The 22290-nt window shown below is 44.9% G+C and overlaps 1 long non-coding RNA gene across 2 annotated transcripts in view; it reads right to left on the bottom strand.

Annotated features, from left to right (window-relative positions):
• Window positions 1-22290, bottom strand: part of LOC142769184 (uncharacterized) — a 135710-nt gene that overhangs the window by 87347 nt on the left and 26073 nt on the right. The window contains exon 1 of one of the 2 annotated variants that reach the window (XR_012885697.1): window positions 20321-20464. The exons of the other annotated variant lie outside the window; for it this stretch is intronic. This is a non-coding gene — a long non-coding RNA (uncharacterized LOC142769184). Of the gene's footprint in view, window positions 1-20320; window positions 20465-22290 lie in introns of those variants that run through there. 2 annotated transcript variants of the gene reach the window in all.

The raw sequence follows: 22290 nt of genomic DNA on the forward strand, positions 1-22290 counted from the left end.
GCGGTCTGCCTTGTGTTCCTTCTTTTGGTCCGGTGGCACTGAGTTGGTTTCTCGTGCGGCGTTAGGACAGCAGCAAGAGAATTCATGTTCCCAGGGAGGTTTTGCTTTCCCTTCGGTACAAGTACGCTGCCGGCTATTGGCCCTGCGCTTCCTGTTGCGCCTTGTACAAGGAGAGGATTTCCCCGCACGAACTCTGGCATATTATTTTATAGGCACACGGATTCGGTATTTATTGCCTTTTGTGACCTTAATCGGGGTCAACAATCAGTAGAACTTCCTTCGTTTTATGCAACAGCTGTCACGTTTTTTCGTCATATCCAGTCGGCTTGTCCGGCGGTAGATGTGTTAGACAATCCTATTGTTGACACAACAGCCGCTTTGATGCTCCCGTTAGTTCCTCCGGCACACCGCACCCGCTGTAGTCTTGTGTCTTGGAGCACGCTGACGGCATAATTCCTATCTGGCCACCTTCGGGACTTCATATTGCAGCGGTGGTGGGGCGTTCTTCCTAGCCTTGGCCCTCCTCGAAAGGTTGAGAATGCTCCAGTCATCAACATGTCCAAACTGCTCCGTACGGGAATGAATTCAGCTTGTTTTAAGACAACGCGTCATTGCTTGTGTTTTCTGGAGGGCTTTGCATGCAGGATTTCGTTGGCCTCGGAGTAAACCGCTTTGTGTCTTCTTGATGTTGTTCTCGGGGCCGCTTCGCCTGCCTTCTCATTGTTGCTGGTGCCTACTGTCTTTGGCGTAACCACTGTGAGGCTGTTGCAGCAGGTCGTCGCCGCTGTGCTCTCTTCCCGATTTCGCAGCGACTGTACGAAGAAATACTATCTGCTTTGTCGGAGGAACTCTTCTTTCTGGGTGAGGAAGAATGCCTTCGACACTGGTCCTGCCCTTTTTTGTTCGTCTGCGAGAGACGTGTAAGGCTTGTTTTCAGGCCTGCCTGGTATTGTTAGGTTAATCTTTGTTTAGTACTCACAAAAATACCTTGTATATACTATGTAAATATTTGACATTTAGATCTTTATATTTTCAATTGTGTGTCCTTTGTTTACCGTCTATCGTGCATATGTAGGCATATTTTTTTCTAACAATTCTTGTGCATCTGTGTATGTCGTGTTCCGTGAACATATGTAAACATATCTTTTTGTAACAACTTTTGGTGTTTGTGTGGATGTTGTGTTCTGTCGCGATGTGCGGTTGGATTGTAATTGATGTTCCCTGTCCGTGAGAATAAATTTCTCTAAACAATTGCTGAACGGTGGTCTTTTATCATGCCCCTAGTAAGTTGGCCGCCATAGCTACCATCTTTCCAGAGGCACGGCTTCACTTCTAGGTGATGATTTCCACTCCAGCACACGCATCTACCGAAAGTAGTGTTGCCAGCCTCCACAGCGCTGTACCTGATGTATGAAATAGAGAATAGTCACGGTGAAACGGCGTTAATTGGCACAAGTAGTAGTTGCACAGCAGGTATATTGATGCAGAAAGCGGGCGGCAGCAACGGACTCAAGAATCACAGCCCTCGGGGCAAACGCTCGCGCTTGGCTCCTCTCGCTAAAAGTGTGACCCACTGCGGCACATAATCTTCTTTCTCTCTACAATACCCCGGCGACGAAGACGAGCCATCCTGGCAAGTCAAGGTGACGAAAGTAGGAGTGGGTCGTGATAGGGCTTGAGACGACTCACGTGGACAGTCTCACGACAAAGGCGTCGCCTGTTTGTAGATGGCGTGACCGGCTCGATCACGTATGTTACATGAGGTCAACGTTCGACCACGCGATAAGGACCGTGAAACTTGGAGCCAAACTTGGAGGACAGACCTGGGGATTGGAAGGGCAGCCGGAGCCAGACGAGCGAGCCCACGGCAAAAGTCTCGACTTGCTGGTCGTGGTCGTGGCGGTCTTTTTCGAGTGCTTGCTTGTCCAAGGTGAATAATCGGGCCAACTGACGACACTCTTCGGCATGGTGCAAAATTTCAGAGAGAGGGTTGAACTCTGAGACGTCGGGACGATACGGCAAAATGATGTCAAGGGTGGAGCATGGCTCACACCCATATAAATGAAGGGCGAGAAGCCTGCGGTTGACTGCGTCGCGGTGTTGTACGCATGTCACAAATGGAAGAATAACAACCCAGTTTGATTGGTCGGAATTGACATACATTGCGAGCATGTCTCCTGGCGTTCGGTTGAAGCGCTCAGTTAGACCGTTGGTCTGCGCGTGGTAGGCTGTAGAGGTGCGGTGCAGCGTGCGGCATGCCCGAAGGAGTTGTTGTACAACTGCGAATAAAAAGACACGCCCTCGACCACTCAGCAGTTCACGTGGTGCCCCGTGACGCAGTACGAAGCGTCGCAAGACGAAATTGGCTACGTCACGTGCACCAGCCATAGGTAGTGGAGCTGTTTCAGCATACCTCGTCAGATGGTCGAGGTTGCTGGCATACCTCGAACAATAATCCATCGATTTCCAGTGGCAATGTATGGAAGGGGACCATATAAATCAATTCCAGCGCGGTCGAAAGGGTGCGCCGGACACGGTAGAGGCTGTAATAATCCGGGTGAAAGGGCCGCTGTCTTTCGTCGCTGGCATAATGAACCGGACCGAATGTATTTTTGCACAAAGGTGTATATACCACGCCAGTAGTAACGCTGGCGGATCCAGTGATACGTTTTTAACACACCAGCGTGAGCATGTTGTGGGTCGGCTTGAAAATACACACAGATATCAGATCGCATGTGGCGTGGTATAACCAAGAGCCATCCGCATGGTAGTTTCTGTGGTATAGTGGCGCATCCTGTATTTCGAAATGTGTGGCTTGGCGGCGAAGAGCGCGTGGGTACGCAGACGATGAGGAGTCGGAAAGATTGTTGAGGAGAGATTTTATCCATGGGTCTTTCCGCTGTTCAGACGACATGCTTGAGACGGAAATGGGAGCGATTGAAAAGTCCGAATGCAGGTCTGCGCTGAATCTCACTGGTGATCGTGAGAGGGCGTCCGCATTAGAGTGTTTTTGTCCGGAGCGGTAGATGACACGAATGTCGAATTCTTGTAGGCGAAGAGCCCAACGTCCAAGGCGACCTGAAGGATCTTTTAGTGACGCCAACCAACAAAGTGCGTGGTGGTCTGTCACAACGTCGAAACTCTGTCCGTACAAGTTAGGACGAAACTTGGTCAATGCCCAAACGATTGCGAGGCATTCTTTTTCAGTTACGGAGTAGTTCATTTCCGCTTTCGTGAGGGCGCGTTTGCATATGCGACGACGTACTCTGGAATACCGGGCTTTCGTCTCGCGGGTACGGCTCCCAGACCAACGCCACTGGCATCTGTGTGCACTTCAGTGGGGGTACTTAGGTCATAATGGCGTAGAATCGGTGGGGACGTAAGCAGGTGGCGCAGTGTAAGGAAAGCTTCGTCGCATGCCGGGATAGAGTTAGAAAGATTAGCTGGACCGTTCAGTAGTTGTGTAAGTGGGGCTATTATTGTTGCAAATTTGTGGACTAAACAGCGAAAATACGAGCACAAGCCGATGAAGCTCCTAAGTCCTTTGAGTGAAGTCGGCTGCGGAAAGTTGGCTACCGCTCGAAGTTTGTCCGGGTCGGGGCAAATTCCATCCTTTGACACAACGTGACCAAGTTGGCGAGTCCCGAAGCGGCACTTCTTTAGGTTAAGCTGCGGGTTTGCCTTAGTAAGGCACTGAAGAATTGTGCGCAGACGGTCCACGTGGTTAGAGAAAACAGGAGAAAATACGATAACATCATCAAGGTAGCATAAGCATATCTGTCATTTAAGGCCGCGCAAAACGCTGTCCATCATTCGTTCAAACGTTGCAGGGGCATTGCACAGACCGAATGGCATAACCGTGAATTCGTGTAGGCCATCCGGCGTAACGAACGCTGTTTTGGGACGGTCACACTCTGCCATCGGAACCTGCCAATAACCTGAACGTAAGTGCAGCGACGAAAAGAATTCGGCACCTTGTAGACAATCGATAGCGTCGTCGATGCGGAAAAGAGGGTACACATCTTTCCGCGTAATTTTGTTCAGTCGCCGGTAGTCGACACAAAATCTAATCGAACCGTCTTTTTTTTTCACTAGCACAACAGGTGAAGACCAGGGGCTAGAAGATGGCTTGATGACATCGTGCTGAAGCATATCGTCCACGTGCTCTGCAATTACACTTCTTTTCTTGGGTGATACGCGGTAGGGGCGTTGCCGCAAAGGAGGGTACGTTCCAGTGTAGATTGTGTGAGCGACAGTGTTAGTTTGACTCAGTGCCTTTTAAGGAAGGTCAAATGAATCACGGAATTTATGCAGAAGGGTTATTAGCTGGTTCTGTTGATCCAGAGGAAGCTTGCTGTCGATGGAACGATCGAAGATATCCGAGGAGTAGTCATCCCGCGAAAAAGGAGAAGTAACAGCGTTCAGTTGAAGTTGCTGGCGAGTGTCGTGGGACTCAATAGGCACAATAACGTTGTCATCAACAGGAAGAACATAGCCCAGTGTTTCGTGAGCTCTTAAGGTGAGAGGGCGTGACCTAGGATTGCAAACGACCATTCCGGAAGTATCTTGGTGAGGTGGCGGAATGGCGCATGGCAGAGACGTACCGAGGCGCAGACTGAAAACGTCAGATTGGGAGAACACAACGCAGCGTTCAGTTGAAGTTGCTGGCCAGTGTCGTGGGACTCAATAGACACAATAACGTTGTCATCAACAGGAAGAACATAGCCCAGTGTTTCGTGAGCTCTTAAGGTGAGAGGGCATGACCTAGGATTGCAAACGACAATTCCGGAAGTATCTTGGTGAGGTGAAGGAACGGCGCATGGCAGAGACGTACCGTGGCGCAGACTGAAAACGTCAGATGGGGAGAACACAACGGTATAGCCGGACGATTCAGTGCGATTGACGGGGACAACGATGGCACTAAGAGGGGGAACATCGATGTCGGAAGCAACAAGAAGATTGCCAAGGTGAGTGAGCTCATTGTCGGTAAATGGCGCATCAGAAAACACAGAAAATTCCACCTGCACTCGAGCGCAGTCAATTAAGGCATAGTGGCGTGACAAAAAATGCCATCCAAGTATCACGTCGTGGGAACAAGTAGCCAACACGAGAAACTCGATGTGGTACAGGACGTCCTGAATGATTACTCTCGCTGTACATGCTCCAACTGGTCGAATAGGTTGTGTGCTCGTGGTATTCAGCCATACGTCGGAAGGCGTCGTCGTTACTTTTCGTTTCGAATGGCAGAGTTTTTGACTCATCACAGATACGGCAGCACCCGTGTCAACAAGCGCAAGAGTTCGTAGACCTTCAACAAACAGTTCCAGAACGTTTGTGGGGGACGGGCGAGGACTTCTACAATGCGACGATTTCGCAGCTCGTGCCTCCGGAGCTGCGGCAGTCAGTTTTCCGCCTCGATGGGATTCGGTCGGCGACGCAGCGGGGACGGAGAACGGTAGCGGCGTGGTGAGGATGAGCGACGGGGACCGAATGGTCGGTAGTCAGCAGCAGGGTGGTGGTCTACTACGGATGGGGACGGGTCGCGTTGCACTGATTGTCGGTCGTATTGACGGGGCATTTCTCGTTGCGCGTTGTACAAGGCCGGGAAAGAGTCGTCAGAGTACCTCGGAGCTGCAGCCGCGCCCGTTGCGAAGCGCCGGCGACAGAAGCGCGCCACGTGACCTGGATATCCGCATGCATAACAGATTGGACGATTGTCAACTGTGTGCCAAGGGTTTCCGTTATAGCGCTGTTGTGTTGCTGGAACTGGCGTCGTTGGTACTCGTAGAGGCTGGGGAGTCGGCCGAAGTGGAGGTCGTGATGGAGTAGCAGCAACAGCAGCGTAAGTCAATGGCGCGGCGACAGGTGTTGTCTGAGAGACGGGCGGCAGTGCCTCAGAGACCTGCGCCTGTATTACCTGTCTGATGGCGGGCGCGAGACGCTCAGAAGAGGGTTCCGTTGCCGGTTGATACGACAGACACGGAAGTTGTCGGGCCACCTCCTCGCGCACATGTCGTTTTATTTCCGACATGATTGTGTTGTGGTCTCCACCTAGGGTCAATGCCGCGAGAGTTTCGTCGGTAGCCACTGGCCGCCGTGTCATGACCCGTTGTTTGCGCAATTCCTCGAAGCTCTGGCAAAGAGTGGCGAGTTCGAACACGGTACGGGGGCCCTTGGCCAGCAGCATCTGGAAGGCGTCGTCGTCTATCCCCTTCGAGATGTGTTTGATCTTGTCTGCCTCGATCATTCAAGGGTCAAGGCGCTTGCACAAGTCGAGCACATCCTCGACGTAGCTTGTGAAGCCTTCCCCCTGAAGCTGTACGCGTCGCCGTAGACGCTGTTCGGCACGGAGCTTGCGTACCTCGGGGCGACCGAATACATCAGTAGTGCGTAGCTTAAAAGCACCCCAACTGGCGAATTCCGAGTGGTGGTTGTTAAACCAGAGACTCGCTACCTCTTTCAGGTAGAAGGGTACATATTTTAGCTTCGATCTGTCGTCCCACTTGTTGCTTGCGCCTACCTTTTCAAATGTCGACAGCTAATCTTCCACGTCTTGCTCATCGCTACCGTCAAAAAAAGGTGGATCGCGCACGCGTAGCGCAGTGGGCACGATGACCATCGGAGGCTGGGTCGTACCTTGCTGGGTGGTTTCTTCAGCCATTTCTGGGATGGCAGGTAGTTTCCTGTTGCGGAGTTCCAAGTTGAAATACCCCGCACCTCCACCACTCTGAAACGGGGTTTATTGGCACAAGTAGTACTTGCACAGCAGGTCTATTGATGCGGAAAGCGGGGGCAGCAACGGACTCAAGAATCACAGCCCTCGGGGCAAACGCTCGCACTTGGCTCCTCTCGCTAAAAGTGTGACCCACTGCGGCACATATTCTTCTTCCGCTCTACAACGGGATTATAGCTGTTAGGCGCATTGGTAAAAAAATTTGACGTATCTAGTGCTTATGTTTGGTTACGTGATTTTTACTCACACGACTGGTTTCTGTTGGGCATTATGTGGCAGCTTTGACGTACTATATTTGAAGGCACAATCTATCCTTCAAAATTTTTTTGCTAATTTTGGCGCAAATGAGAAAATTGTTCATCACATCGGGTGCAACGAGCATGCTTTCTCCCCATAAAAAATAATTATAATTTGAACATCATGATGAAGTAAACGAGAATGACCACTAGCGTCATCCAACAGTGATGTGGTAATTCTACAGGTATAGGGCAAGAAATTATGGCAGCTTGATTTTTCTGCTTTAAAATAAAGACGTATATTTTGAAATTGTTTTTTACAAGCTTGAGGCAGCTTTAGGTTACGCCACAGAAAAATGGTTGCTTTCTTTTTTAAGCGTTCTGCAGGCCTGTTTTTAAACGGTGGAAAGAGCAATCACGGCGACCACTGCAACTCATAACAACAACAACAAAAAAGTGTGCGTGTGCCTTAAACGACCACTGAGGTCTTTGTTTTAATAATAAACGCATTTAGTGGAGCCTGCTAAGACCACATGCTATTTCAGTTTTCAATTGTCGCCGGCAATACAATTAGCATCACTTCCACCGGCCAGTGTTTCGTGCATTCTTCCCACCAATGGAAGAAGATGGAAAGCTGATCGAAAAAATTTGAATCAGAGCTTTCTACACACTTTTAAATAAAACTGCTGCAATGTTAGACACTTCTGATGGTACGCTCTTTATTGTGGCGCAATACACAAAAGCAGTAAAGGATGGTAGTCCTTTTTAGTCATACAGCTTACTGCCAATAGGATTTTCGCGAAAACATATCGTGATTGTATAACTTCTACAGCATAACACCTTATTATTGGAGCGCAGTACAAGATCACATAAAATGACGTATCAAAGGATTGTGGGACACGTACATACAATAAACCACGTAACAAATAATCACGTGACATATTGAAACCCAAGGACGTGAGATTCTGTAACGACTAACGTAAAAAATTCTCACCAAAACCACGTGACCCGCGGAGAATGGGCAGCTGATCGAAACCAAACAATGGTCAAATGTTATCATACCTCTAACTACTAGCACTAAAGCGTATTTTTAATTTTAGAAAATGTCAATTATTTGCCTTAAAGGTGTAGCAACAATTCCATAGCAACAAATTAGAAATTCACACAAACAACAAACAGCTAGAATCTTACTGCGCCCTGCTCAAAACCACAATACGCAGGAAAAAACACACACAGAGCCAACGGTTAGCCTAACAATTAGCTTGACATTTGAAGCACGCTACTCAAAATTAACTACTACTTTGGCTCGTCTGGCCAGCAGCTCACTCTGTTCGCAAACATGGCCGCTTCAGCAAGCAAATTGAGTTTCCTGTGGTGCATAGATTGAACACGAACTGTGCTGTACACAATTCTCTTTCAAGAAATAGGCACACGAGGATCGCTTCCATTGGTAAAAGTAAAAGTACGAAGCGCACATACCCATTCCGGCTAAACATTTTATAGTACACAAAAAAAATGGCAGCATATCCATGGAGGGAATGATGGAGAGTGGGGCGAAGGATTCGTCCGCCCATGCGTCCGTCTGTGTGACCGTCCATGCGTTAGCTCGTGCGCCCGTCCCTGCGTTCGTTCATGCATCCACCCCTGCGTCTGTTCATGCGTCCATCCATGCATCTGTCTGTATGTCCGTTCGTCCATCTATTCAACACTCCAAGTCCCACCATCTCGCATCTTTTTTTCATATATTCCCGATATAGAAGCACCGCAATTCAGTGGACATTCCAAGGACTAAACGAGAGGTGGCACACGCACACTTTCTTACGGCTTGCGCTTCGGGTCTACTTCCCACCTTCAACCACCTTGAGTTCATGATATATACTATTTCACTGTATTCATGGCACTGCGGCCCAATGCTCGCTGAACCTTTCTAAAACCAAGGAGGTTACGCCCAGCGAGTATAACGTAGCAACCTTTTCCTGTCAGATAGTGCTCAATGTACATGCCAGTGGCTGCTAATGTGAAATGAGAGACAGGAGGATTCAGCTCTTAATTTCTTACGGCTTGCGCTTCGTATCTGCTTCCCCCCTTTAACCACCTCGAATTCATTCATGGTATATACTAGTTCATTGTATTCATAACCCTGCGGCTCAATGCTCGCTAAACTTTTCTAAAACTAAGGAGGTTACATCCAGCGAGTATAATGTAGCAACCCTTTCTTGCCTGATATTGCTCAATGTACATGCCAATGGCTGCTAATGGGGATCGCAGCGTGCGCGTTGACTAAAAGCCGAATGCTCCTGTCTCTCATCCTCCATTAGCAGCCATTGGCATGTACATTGAGCACTATTTTCTATTGTTACACAACGCACAGAAGAAATCTATCACCGGCACCACCTTGGAGGGCCGATGTTATACCTATTTCGCGTATGTGCCACTGGTGGTTAAGTTCTACGAGGGACGCACAAGCCACGCCATAGGGAGCTTTGCCCCTAAAATAGCGTGACCTGCTGGGGAACACCGATTACATCTTGGGATCCAACGGGCTCGAGGATATGAAAAAAATGTGGGACTCAAGGCCGCATGCACAGGACGCAAACACTCTTGTACTCTTGCGATCACCCGTTTGAAGACGCCGTATAGCTGCTGCTTGCGGGTGCTGCAAGTGTAGTGAATAAATCATTGTGAGAACGATGGCTATAGTATAACTTTCCCAAAGAACCGTGCTCTCGGCTTTGTGCGTACTGCATACGTTAAAAAGTTCTCAATTTTGCTGCAGTGTTCTGTTTTAAACGAGAGAGTAGTAAGTCATGCATGTAAGTTTATGCTCATAACGCCCGTAAATTTTAAAAAGTACGTTCCCACTGAAATATACAGTGAATATGGCTATAGCTTACATAATACTAGGTGCTATACGATAGCTGTCTCAATACTGCCTTCTTTATTGATGCTTAAATTCAGACAAATCTCGGATGACCCGTATGTTCTTCGCCTTGCACTGATATTTCACAGCAAAGATTCCACTGGCATTTCGAGTCCATTGAAAGAGAGCTGCCACGGCCGTGATGGAAGTCCCGCAAGCTTAGCACCGTAACCTCTGTTCCGCCGCAGCGGTTCGTGAAGTCCGAAAGCTGTGAGATCCGACTGCTTAACTTCGTAATTGAGCTTTCGATTCCCGGACGCGCTGCTGGGTTTCGCCGCACGAATACCACGTTGCCAAGGTTATTCAGGGAATCCATCCTTGCTTGTTCCCCTGGGTGCTAGCAATTAGATGTGGAAAATGATTTCGTGTTTCATTTTTTCGCACCAGGCAATGAAATGCTTTCAATAGCGGTGTTAGTAGTCGTGACATTGGCCATCCACATCACCAACGTCACGCCATCTGCGACTTCATATTGATGTATTGACTATAGATATCACGATACGTATCAAAAAAGTGTCATGCTTCCGTTCAGGATTTGGAGATTCAAATAATCCTAATTTAAGCTATCCTCCACGAAATGTCGTCACACTATGCCTTCCTAGCCCCAAACCTTTCATGGCACAAATTGAGATTGAGATGAATTGCGACTTTAGTTTCAGGTTACCGTTCAAATCAGCTGGGTAGACTCAATAATGCTTGCTTAGGGCGTAAACAAAAGAAGCTTGCATGTCATGGCATTCATTACATGGTGACACAATATAACCCTAGTGGTGACCTAATTACGTTGATATGCACCACAATATGCGACGTATGACGTGTATGTGTGACAAGATTGTAGCAGAAGTCATTGCGTAAGTATATTCGCGACATGAGTGCCACGTAATGTGAATGGTAGAAATCGCATGACGCAGACGTTACGAAGCAGTAGCAATCGTTTAGTTAAACTGCGCACATGCGCTGGACAAACGTTTCAGAGTTACGTGCATGTCATCACATCAGTAACAGCCAATGACAGACCGGTAGAGTACAAAGAATCGAGGGGCACGTTTTTCTGAAATATACCTAATGAAGCTAACACGTTAGGACGGCAAGAAATGCACAGGGTGCATCTTTTATTTTGTTGTTATCAGACGTGAAGCCACTAGGCGAAATGATATCAAATGAAAACGGTCACGAAAATGATTTTAGCGCAAGAGGGGGCGTAGTCTGCCTCCGTCAAATGGCACCTGTGACGCTCTCGCAATTCAGGATAAATATTGATGTAATAAAGCATGTAAAAACTTCACAGTAAAAATGAAAATATAGCAATACGAATATATTTGTATATATTTATACAGTAATGCTATCTGAAGTGGCACACTGTACAGGCTGCTTCTCGCTAATCTAGGCTAGTATTGACTGCAACCAGCTAACAACAGTTAAACACTGCTTGCTGTTACGTAATTATCGCGCATGCTATCTGGTAACGCCAAAGTCTTTACTCCCTCTCAGCGAACGTTGGCTAATACAGAATAAGTAAGATTAGCACAGTAAACGTCGGCCGTATGTCGGCTTGTATAGTACACAGTAAAACTTTTTACACCCTTATGGGTGTAAAAAGGGTGTTTTACAGATTTACACCCTTTTTGAATGGATCTAACACCCTTTTCATTGCTCGTACACCCTCAGAGAAGGGTGTAAGGGGCAAAAGGGTGTTATTATGCCGTTCGTGAGGGTGTTGAAGAACAAAAGGGTGTACACCTATAATTGTTGCAATAAAAATTGTTCCGTTTAACGTCCCAAAGTTGTCATATAATCATTAGAGACGCCGTACCAAAGGTCTCCAAAAATTTAAACCATCTGGGGTTATACTTAAGGTGCACATAAGTCTAACTAAACAGGTCTCGCACTATTTCTCGTCCGCACCAAAAATGTGGCCGCCGTGAGCGGCCGGGATTCGATCCTGCGACTTGCGGGTGAACAGTTCAGCACCATAAGCACCAGACCACTGGCGCGGGAGTGCACGTGCAAGAATCGAGCTGCATCTATGCTTGCAAATAAAATACCACGCATAGCGCAAGTAACGCCTTTCCTATAGGATAACAATGTCGTAGGGATGAAAAAAATAAAGTAAATGATTGAGGCATTGGCAAAATTTTACAGAACACTCTAAGAATAATTGAGAAAATGTAAGAGACTAATTTTTCTCGCCCTGTATGATTCAACATGCTTTGCCACTTTATATCGTCCACATTATATGTGAATGAAAGAATCGGCTGTCACGATCTACGAACAGCACATATTCATGTGTAAAAGCTATTGAGAAAAAAAGCTTGAATTTATTACAAAAACCCTTGCTTGGTCAAAAGCCGTTCGAGTGTAAGTCGTTTTCACAAGATTATCGAAGACGACACGTGCTTGGTCGAAAGAGAAAACAATGCACAGTATACCTTCTGCAACCTCGCGGGAGCACGGGAAGTGATTCTTTAGGTCAAGAAATAAAGGTCAGAGCATGGCATGGTCAGTGCACGCAGCGCCTTTGCGAAGCGAAGGGGAGAAGGGTACGAGAGGAGGGAGAGACACGCCTCTCGCCCCCGCACACACACACACACACACACACACACACACACACACACACACATATATATATATATATATATATATATATATATATATATATATATATATATATATATATATATATATATATATATATATATATTGTGGGACACTGTGACCAACGCCGTAAAATTTGTATTTGCTATCTATTCAGTTTGACATCCCTTCGGGGGGGGGGGGTGTATGAGGTGATCGGCAGGGGGCACTGCAACCCCCGTCTAGTTACAGTGCCCCCTCTCTATTTCTCCATGTACCTATAGGGATTCACATCGCCCCGTAAGTGACCAAGGGCCGCCCCCGCCCCCCTACCCCCGTGGTGGGCACGCCTATGCATAGGCACCATCAATCATTGCAATAAAATTTTGTGTGTAAATGTGTGCGTCAACAATAGTATATTTCGAATTCAAGAACATGAGTGTTTTAGGTGATTATTACAGCTGTTGTTCATTTGTTAAAAATGCATTGTACCTGCAAGCGTTTCAAACTTCCCGCGCTAAATTTATTCGTAATTTTGTTTGTTCGTAGAGACAAAATTATTTTGCCCCCTTGGTTTTTATGTTATATATATTTTCTTTTACTTTTTATACTTAAATGCATCACTGAAGCATTTTAGAGCATCATTTTCGTCTGCGGAGCTGTAACCACGATTCTTGTTCGGGCGTGTTTGCTCGCTGCCGTCGCTGGTCGGGCGCCTCGCAGCTGGTCGGTTCTGCATCAATTTTTCTCGTTTTTTGAGGTGTGCTTGTGCGCTGCGTTTGTGTTTTGTGTTCTGCCGGTGCTGCCTATTACGAAGATGAACTCTACTCAAGCGAGGACGTGTGGCGTCGCATTTTGGAACACTCGCCAGGTACGTACCACATTCCTGCTGTCGGCGCTTTGCCAACACCGAGAGCGTGATAACGACGCCATGCTACGTTTTTCGTTACATGTGGGCGATAAGTGAGGTTTTTTAACGTAGCTAACCTGTTTGTGCGTGTCATTTCATCAGGATTAAGGCGTTTTTGTGGGAAGTTGAGCGTGGGCGAGCTTTTTCTTTTGATTCAAGCATGCACATGGCGTGTGTGAAGCACATGGCGCGTGCGTGCGCAGTGGGAATTCGGCGGCGGGTTTGTGCGAGTTGTGACGGCGCCGGCCTATGTCGGCTGTGATGTTGGCAGGGAGCCCTGCTCGTGATGGACCAATATTTTGGTTAAATAATTGTTGGGCCAAGACGGCGTTTGTTAGCTGTAAGGGTTGATTACGCCTAGGGCGCGTATGTTTCGATCTCTCAACTTGAGGATTTTTTTTTGCATGCCTGTTCATATTGTGTGCTACAGGAGTCAACGGGTTCATGTGTTGTACGTTTCATATGTTGTACGTCCAAAACAGTTTGAAAACAGTTTTATATGTTGTACGTCCTTTTTTTAAACTGCTATCAGAAATTGCTGCGGGTAGCCGAACATATGCCGGTATATGCATCCACGCCGGCTCGCATCTTTGAACTACCGTGTTACTCGAGTTCGCGTGCTGCATGCTGCCTCGTGTTAGATACGGCTCGCAAGGCTTGCACGTATGTACGCTTTGGTGTTTATATAGCCCGTTTAGTCAAATCTGAGCTTACGTTATACACCCGCAACATAGGTGGCCTGGTGCGTTCGGAACCCATGAATTTTGAGCCGTTCGTTAAATTTGAACTGCATTTCCGAACAAAATTTTCATGGCTTATTGGGGTCGAATAACTGTAGCTTAAATGTGCGAGCCTTAATTCGATCAGTATAGCTCATGCGGTTGAGCACATTTTATTTTATCCAGCTTGTTTTTGCTATGCTTAGAATTCATTATTTTGTGGTGGTTTATTAAATATTGTATGTGCCTCGCCCAAACTTTGTGTTCAAACTTTGCTAAGCACTTTTACTTGTACGAACAGTAAGGACCACGACCTCCAATGGCATTTAATAACAGATTACAAGCTTATGCCCGTCTGCTTAGAAACACACATGAAAACATTGAAAAACCACACACTGGCCACGAATAAAAGCACAGTCTTTGTCACTTGTGAATAGGGCTCCTGTGTGGGGGCCAAAACGTCATGCTTTCAATTGGGATCAGCATGTTGTTTTAATTGGCTTCACATCAGATGACAAGCTTAGTAAATTCTATAGGCATGCGCTACAGTTATAGAAGGGATCTGCGGTGTTTGGAGAAACGAATAGATTATTTAACGCTCAAAACTAGCAATAATGGTATACATCATAGTATGCATACATAAGGCATGCACATGTTACTGTGAAAATGGAAAATTGGACAATATGTTCATCTGACAATCATGAATATAGACTGCATGTTTCCAAGTTGTTGGCATTGACGCAATTACACAACTTCAGAAATCAGTCTCATCAAATGTTTATTGTGTATTGCTAAATCGTGACCAATGCCTTCCAGTATTCTTGTTACTGAGATCGTTGCAGAAGCTTGCATGCTTTATTGGGATGGTATTTAGCTCAAGATGGGTGCGTTGTATTAGCATTTCCACAATCTTTTCCATTATTCATTAGATAGCGTGTATTGAGGGGTATGTTAGGGATGAGTGAGGGGCACTGCCTTTTTAGCCACCTGGAATCATTGAATTAACAGCCATAATTTAGCAGTAGACAATAGTAATTTAGTGAAACCAATTTTCTACGTTATCGGCATAATCCTCCTAATGTAGGCAGCCGGAAGAAAGTTACATTAGTTGTGTTCAAACTAAAATTAGTAATTTAATTTTATGTGTTACCACGAATGGATACTTGATCAAAGTGCATACCGTCATGTACGCACTGCCCTATTAATGAATTGGCATGTATACGCACTATGCCAGAGCGCTATTCAAGTATATTTTGTTACACAACTGTTATGTGGAAAATGCATATTCTTTCGTAAGGTTGCAGCTAAGTTCGCCAAAAACATTGAGGATGTTTTTGATGTATCATGTCTGGTTTTCGTACAACCTACTCTTTTAAAACACAACGTTCCAGTTTATTCTAAATAGAGTTCCAAATTGTGCTTCGCTAACAAACACATCAGTAAATTGTTTTTTTGTTTCTCTTGCAGCCTATACATGCTCGTCGTAGGAAGAGAGTGTGGGAGACGTCTGGACTAGCCCATCATCAAGGCTGGCTCGTGGAAAATTTGACTGCTGGTGCACATCAGCGGCGCATGGCTTCTGTTTCTTCTGAAAAGCGAGCTGCAGAGAGCCACCTGGTAGCTGTATTCAAGGAGCACAAAGGTTCAGAGTGTTCAAAGTTAACCCTTTTGTTTTTTCTTAAAAGAGAAGTCAGCGCTGTAAGTTATGTATGTAAAAGCCACCTCTGCTGATAGCTATGTATCCAGGAGGATGCAATGTGAGAATAATTATCACTGTCAGCGGTGCCATTAGGTTTTATTAATCAACCTAATGGTTACCGCAGCAGGAGATCATGTATGTGTTAAATATTTGAGCCAGTCACATTTCTACATATTATATTATCACTTGTAAGAGTTCTAGCATGCCTGTGCTCAAATACTTTGCTGGAAATTTAGTTGCGACTTGCATTATGTGTGCAGGACAGTGAGGACTAGCACAGACTCCGATTTCATGCATTTAATCTTACCGTGGGTGGAAGGCATGGGCAAACATTAAAATGGTTACTCTTGCTATTCGCTGGCGATAGCAAAAACCGACTGCTCGTTCCGCTATGCAGGGATATTTTGCTGAACCTCGCTGCCTTGCATGCGTAATCATGAAAAGCAAAATTAAACTTTCAAACGGGATATCTAGGAGCATAAACATAATCAAAAAAGTTTTCCAAGTGGGACTGTGTAGAAACACGACTGCCTCCAACTTTTTATTGCAAACATACCTGCTTATTTGCGTTACTAAAATTTCAATATTTTTGGCTGATTGGGCAGATGACAGCATTACTTTATTACTTTGTGTCCCCCTGGACACAATCTGCCAAGGTGTTTTTCTGTTCTTAAGGCTAAAATTCAATGTAACTAGGCAGCGCATTTATGAATGTGTCAGTGCTACTTACTGAGCTCCTTATTGGATATTTTGTTTTTTCCAAGATCTACTGAGTGAGTTGCTCGCCAGACTTGCATGTCATGTTAATTGACGCCTTATGTGCAATTGGCCATTTAAAAACACTTTTTGCGTTGTGATAAAAAGTAGCACATTAATGATTTTAGCTTCAGTGTAACCTTCACTGAATATTCTATTTTAATATATTTTTGTTACCGTAGTAATTTCATTGCCTTTGGGAAGTTCAATTCATAAGTGCAATCAAGTGTTTTTCCACTGTCATACTTCATCATACCTAACTTTGCCAATAGCAAAACATGTCGGATATTTTACAGTGATACATACTCATGTTTAACATTGTTAATGATAACTGATAGAAGGCATACCAGAATATTGTAAAGTGAGTCCTTGGATCGGGGGGGTTGAATGGTGAATTTTTTCAACTACATAGTAATATCTGCTTGCTTTATTTCATGTCAAGTGTAATGAGAATAATATTTACCGAGGTTAACGTGTTAAAACCACGATATAATTATCAGGGACACTGGAGTGGAGGGTTCCAGATATTTTGACCACCTGGGGTTCTTTAAATGCATCCACGTCTAAGCAGACAGGTGTCGTGCATTTCCTCCTTAATCGAAATTGCAGCCACCACAGCCATGGTTTGACTTTGTGGCCTTCAGTTTAGCAGTCAAGGGTTACTTGAAGCGTATATTAGTTGTGGGCTGTGGTCTTGCTTCCATGATGCATCTTAAGTACAACAGTTTGGTGCCATCCAGGCATCTCTACTAGTGCACTGGTGTTGTATTTTTGCATTCATAATTTACTTCAATATTTAAGTATTTTATCAAGATGCATTTCTGAGAATCTCTGCGAAGTGTGTGCTGGTGTTTATTACATTCCTAATTTTTTGCAAGAGGTAATGATTGTTGCATGTATTCTGAGTTAGATATGAAGTTACGAATTTTCCTTCTTTTATACTTTGTAAGAGTGTAAAGCCCAACAAGTCACTCTGATATACTTCGCATATTGTACATCAGATGGCTAAATTGTGTGTGCAGAGCTTATATAAACAGTCCATAGTGTTTCGAATGCCTTGAAAACTGCCTTAGGATCAGAAAAAACTGTTGTGAAGAGTGGGATAGTCTGGGTGAACAATGAAAGTTCCTCAGATAGGCTGGCTGACGTTTCGATAGGAGGACTTATGTTCGTGAAAAGTGCCTTTCCTTCTCATCCTTGGCATGTTAGCTTTAAGGGGGTTATTAGAGACGTCATCTCCTGGTGGTGGTGCGTGTCCTTGTTGGCAATTGCCGTCGAAAAAGAAAAAAAACTAGAAAGCAAACAAGTGCAGTCCTCACTTCATTTCAATTCACAACGTTCGCGGAGGGTAGAGAAAAAAAGGGAAGCAAAAAAGAGGAAACATGCAAAGTAGGAGCGGTGGGCTGCCGCTACAGACACGAAAAAAGCAACGAGCTTGAAAGTTCGAAGCCAGCAGACGGTCCCCGCGTTTGGCCATCACAAAGGGTTGCCGACGATAAAGGCCTATGCTGTTCTCGAACATCTATGAATGGGACTCATAAGAAAGCAGTTACAAAAAGGAGCGAGAGAGAAGCAGGCGGCTACCTTTAAATGCTAAGATGTCAAAGGTAAGTGACACCAGATGTGTTCGGAAGAGAATGTGTTTAATTGGGAAAGTCATTGGTTAAAATATGCTTTCACTATCCCCGTAGGTGGCCCGCTCAACAGAATTGCCTCGAGAATTTGGCGGCATGTTGGCAGAGAAATAGAGAAATTCAGAATGCAAAGGAAATAAGCATCAACTAGAGAAACACAGAAAGAAAGGAAAAAAATGAAAAAAGGCGGGTTGGAGGTAGATGACACGCTAGCGTTAACAGACGAAGAAAGGAAAAAAGAGAGCAGAGAAATTTGTGGCTTGGCAATGACTTAATGGTGCACGGTAGGAGTGTTTTTTGAAGCGACAAAAGAGGAAAGAAAGCGTGGATGGTTTGCTAGCATTATCCTACTAAATGTTCACAGCGTTTCAACAAGTGTTTACCAATCATTGGTAATCATACAAAAGCATATCTTTATCCCGGTCAGTTGTCAGAAGCGTTCACAATGCTAGCTGGTGCTTGCTAATATTCGCTTGCGATGGATAGCTATTCGCTGATTCCTGCTAACACTGAAACTCTGTTTAATCGTGCGTGCTAACTTGGTATATTAGTGTTAAGGTTGTGCAGCATGGCCTCACGTTTGCTCACTTCGTCAGTAATGGCCCATATTCACTGCGTGCGAGTGTTGCCTAATCAATAATGCTGGCTAGTGTTTCCGGCAGTGGCTAGTCTTTTTCATTGGTCGGATGTTCTTGCCTAATGCTGTCGACGCTAGCGTACTACGACTCTCGCTGAAATATAAATGTAATATTATAGCTCTGCTGTTAAGGCACTGCCACTTACCACTTATTGTTGCGAAAATAACCCTCAGAAATTCTGAACCATTGCTACTTGCGAACATTCATTAATACACGCCGTAGCATGAATGTTTGTTCAGTGAAATCTGTGTCTGTGCTCAAAAATCAGCGCTAATGTCTCAATTTTCTACGAGAGTAGACATGTCCATGAACCTGATAAACAGCCGTGAGTCACGCAACCACCATATTTGCAGATGAAACATCCTTCCCTTTCGTAACACCAAACGATGCAGCTTTCCAAGCGCCTCAATCATGCATGCGCATGTCATGGCCCCTGAAGGTGGTCTAGATATACCAGAAATTCATGCGCAGTAACCGCTCTGCTAGCGCCTCTATTATGCATTTGTTTACTCTAACTGCAGCCTAGTAAGGGCACCATCGCACAATGATTCTGCAGGCATCTGCGTTTAATTCGTAGCACGCCATCTTTGGGACAACCACTGCATGAATCAGCACAAGTTAGGATGAGCCAGTATAATTACTGGTCTATAAAAATCATTAGACGCACATTATGTTGCAATGTCAAGGCACGTTATTCCTTTCTGTTGTCACGTGTGGTAAGAAGCAATGAACGTATCACGACGTGCTGCAGAAAAATGCGTTTTAGTTTGAAATGATGATTTCGAGGGAGGAATATAGCGGCTCTGTTGTTATGTGCGTATACCGACAAAGGCGCGCGGCAAAAATTGAGCTTTTGTTTCCTGCCAAAGATGTGAACGCGTGTGAGCGCTTCCGCGATTGATCTGTTCGAAAGTGAAATAACCTACTTGGCGTCACGCACGTGACCAGAAATCTGACATAATCTTTTTTGTTTGTCTGTTTCCGTTTCCATTTCTGGAATGAAACTTTCAATGGTACTCAATAAACAATTGTATCGGGCCAGTTGGTAAGGATCCATCTTGCTAGGAAGCGCAGCCACTATAACAAAGAACACACAACACAGTCCCTTTTCTTTATGTCCCAAAATGGCATGATTATGAGAGACGCCGTCGTGTAGGACTCAAGAAGCTCCGTCAACGTGGGTTTATTAACCTGCGGGTAAATTGGAGTACATGGACATAGAGCTTTTTCACCGCCATCGAAAACATGGTCTCTACAGCAGGATTGGATCCCGTGACGTTAGCGCCCGTCTTCCCGTCACGTTTCTTCATTGTGTGTTTGATGTGTTTTTTTCTTTCAACTTTTGCGTTATACATTTGGAACAATGTGACTCTGCCAGTTGTATGTAGTATGACACTACCAAATCTTTCAGAAGTGATTATGCAGCGAGTGTGGAAGCCGTGTAAATTGGCATTGTTCTACTATAACAATAATTTAAAGCATGCAAAGAGGCATTTCTTACCGTCACAATAGGAAGAGTTTCGGTCACGGCATCTTCCGTTGGCACTGCTTGAGTCGCAACAAAGACTTGTTTGCATAAAGTCAAGGTTACAAAGATGACAACAGACAGAAAATAGCATACTTTAAATGAGAAGCCCATCATTTTTTTCACCACTCAATAGTACAAGAAGCACTTCGGAATCGCCTTTATGTAGGAATCCAGAGTTAAACGTCACCACTTAAATACCATTTAAACGTCCAGATTGTCCTGTCGTCTTTAAGAACGCTATTTGGAAAAGAATTATACCTATATTTGTTTGTTCATTTATTTATTTATGTATTTATTTATTTACCATACCTTGAAGGCTCTTCTTAGGCCATAGGAAAAAAAGAACAATGAGAACGTATACAGTTTAACTATAGACTTGGATACAACTTAACAATGGCACTGATACCTAAGACATTGATTACATAGGAAATGTCGCAAGTTAACTGCACATCAATGTAAATGGCTATGATGTGATGCTATGTGTAGTTACAGTGCAGTGGCTCTCAGAATACCTTGCTCTTGGTGACTGAAACTATCATATCAGGAAAATGATTCCACAGTGAAATTGCCTGTGGCAAAGACGACAGGTTATATGCGCCTGTTTTGCCAAAAAGACGCATCAAGCAGCGGTGACTTTGCGTACGTGCTCACCAGTGATCTGGTGTGCGCAGAGGGAAAGGAGATGTCTTCGTGCAATGAATATACCTGTGAAACAACGCTAGGAGGGCTATCTTACGGCGGATTTCTAATGACTGCAACTCCTACGTTCCGTTTTCGTACTCGCAAGTAACGAAAAATACATTTATGAGCTGGAATGCTCATTTGACGGCACTACTAGAAAACTTATTGGCAAATTTTTCCCATATATGCCATTCTAGCCTTTCTTCCTGACGTGTCTCTCGAATAAGACTACCGTATTGGAAAGTGACCATGCAAGTCATTCATTTCAGAGTTATGATAGTGCAAATCTTATTCTGAAGTGGTTGTCTTGAATTTGTCAATAAGGGGTATCTACGATGTCATTATCATTGATTTTTACTGTATTACTACTACCTTATTTTTTCCACTTGATAATTGAGGCAGCGCGTAGACTTCGTACTCCCTTCACTTATAATAATTCCCTTCCCATAATTGCTGACTTAGTGTGACGTGTCAATTCGTAGGGAAAAAGAATTAGAAAGTGTTTAGTCATTTGAATATTCATTTGTACAATTCAGGAAATTGTACATAAACATCGCATGATGAAATGGCAGCGCATCCACGAATAGACATAGAAGGGGACGACAAGCACGCAGCGCTGACTCGGGAACAATTTATTCATTGAAAATCAGCGTGCTATAAGCCAACATCACGTACCTATTTCCCGGTCAGTCAAACTGAAATAAAGTGTGAATCATCCCTGGCTGACAAAATATACCAAAAATCTCGACAACATTGAAGTCGTGCATAAATGTATATTTTGAAAGTTACAAACATGCAGCCTTATACATGGTTAACAGATGCGCGAACAAAAATGCAATACTGAATCATCGGTTACGCGGTATATATGAAGGGTTCTTGACTGTTTGTATGGCTTGAACGCAGTATAGATTCTGTGCTTCTCTTGGCCTGACTATTTTCTTCAGTTCTAGTTCAAGCGAAACCTGTGTGTTCATTACTAGCTCATGATAGGCTTCTCCAGCAATAAGAAATTTTCTTGTAAGTCAGTGCTGCGTATCTGTGGCGCATGCCTTCTTTGTGTATGCTGGGAATCGCACCATTCAAAATTGAAGTACAACAGTCCAAGTTCCTGTATGTAAAGTACAGGCAGATGAATTTTCAAACATTTTAAATACTCAGCTTTCACTAAGTTGTTATCGTTCACTGTCTAGCATTTGGGGAAGCTTCCCATCACTTTGCTTGGTACGTTTGTCTTATGCGCGTCGTTTGTTGAGGTGCACGGT

The sequence above is a fragment of the Rhipicephalus microplus genome, chromosome 8 (genome assembly GCF_043290135.1).
Source record: "Rhipicephalus microplus isolate Deutch F79 chromosome 8, USDA_Rmic, whole genome shotgun sequence".
NCBI lineage: Eukaryota > Metazoa > Arthropoda > Arachnida > Ixodida > Ixodidae > Rhipicephalus > Rhipicephalus microplus.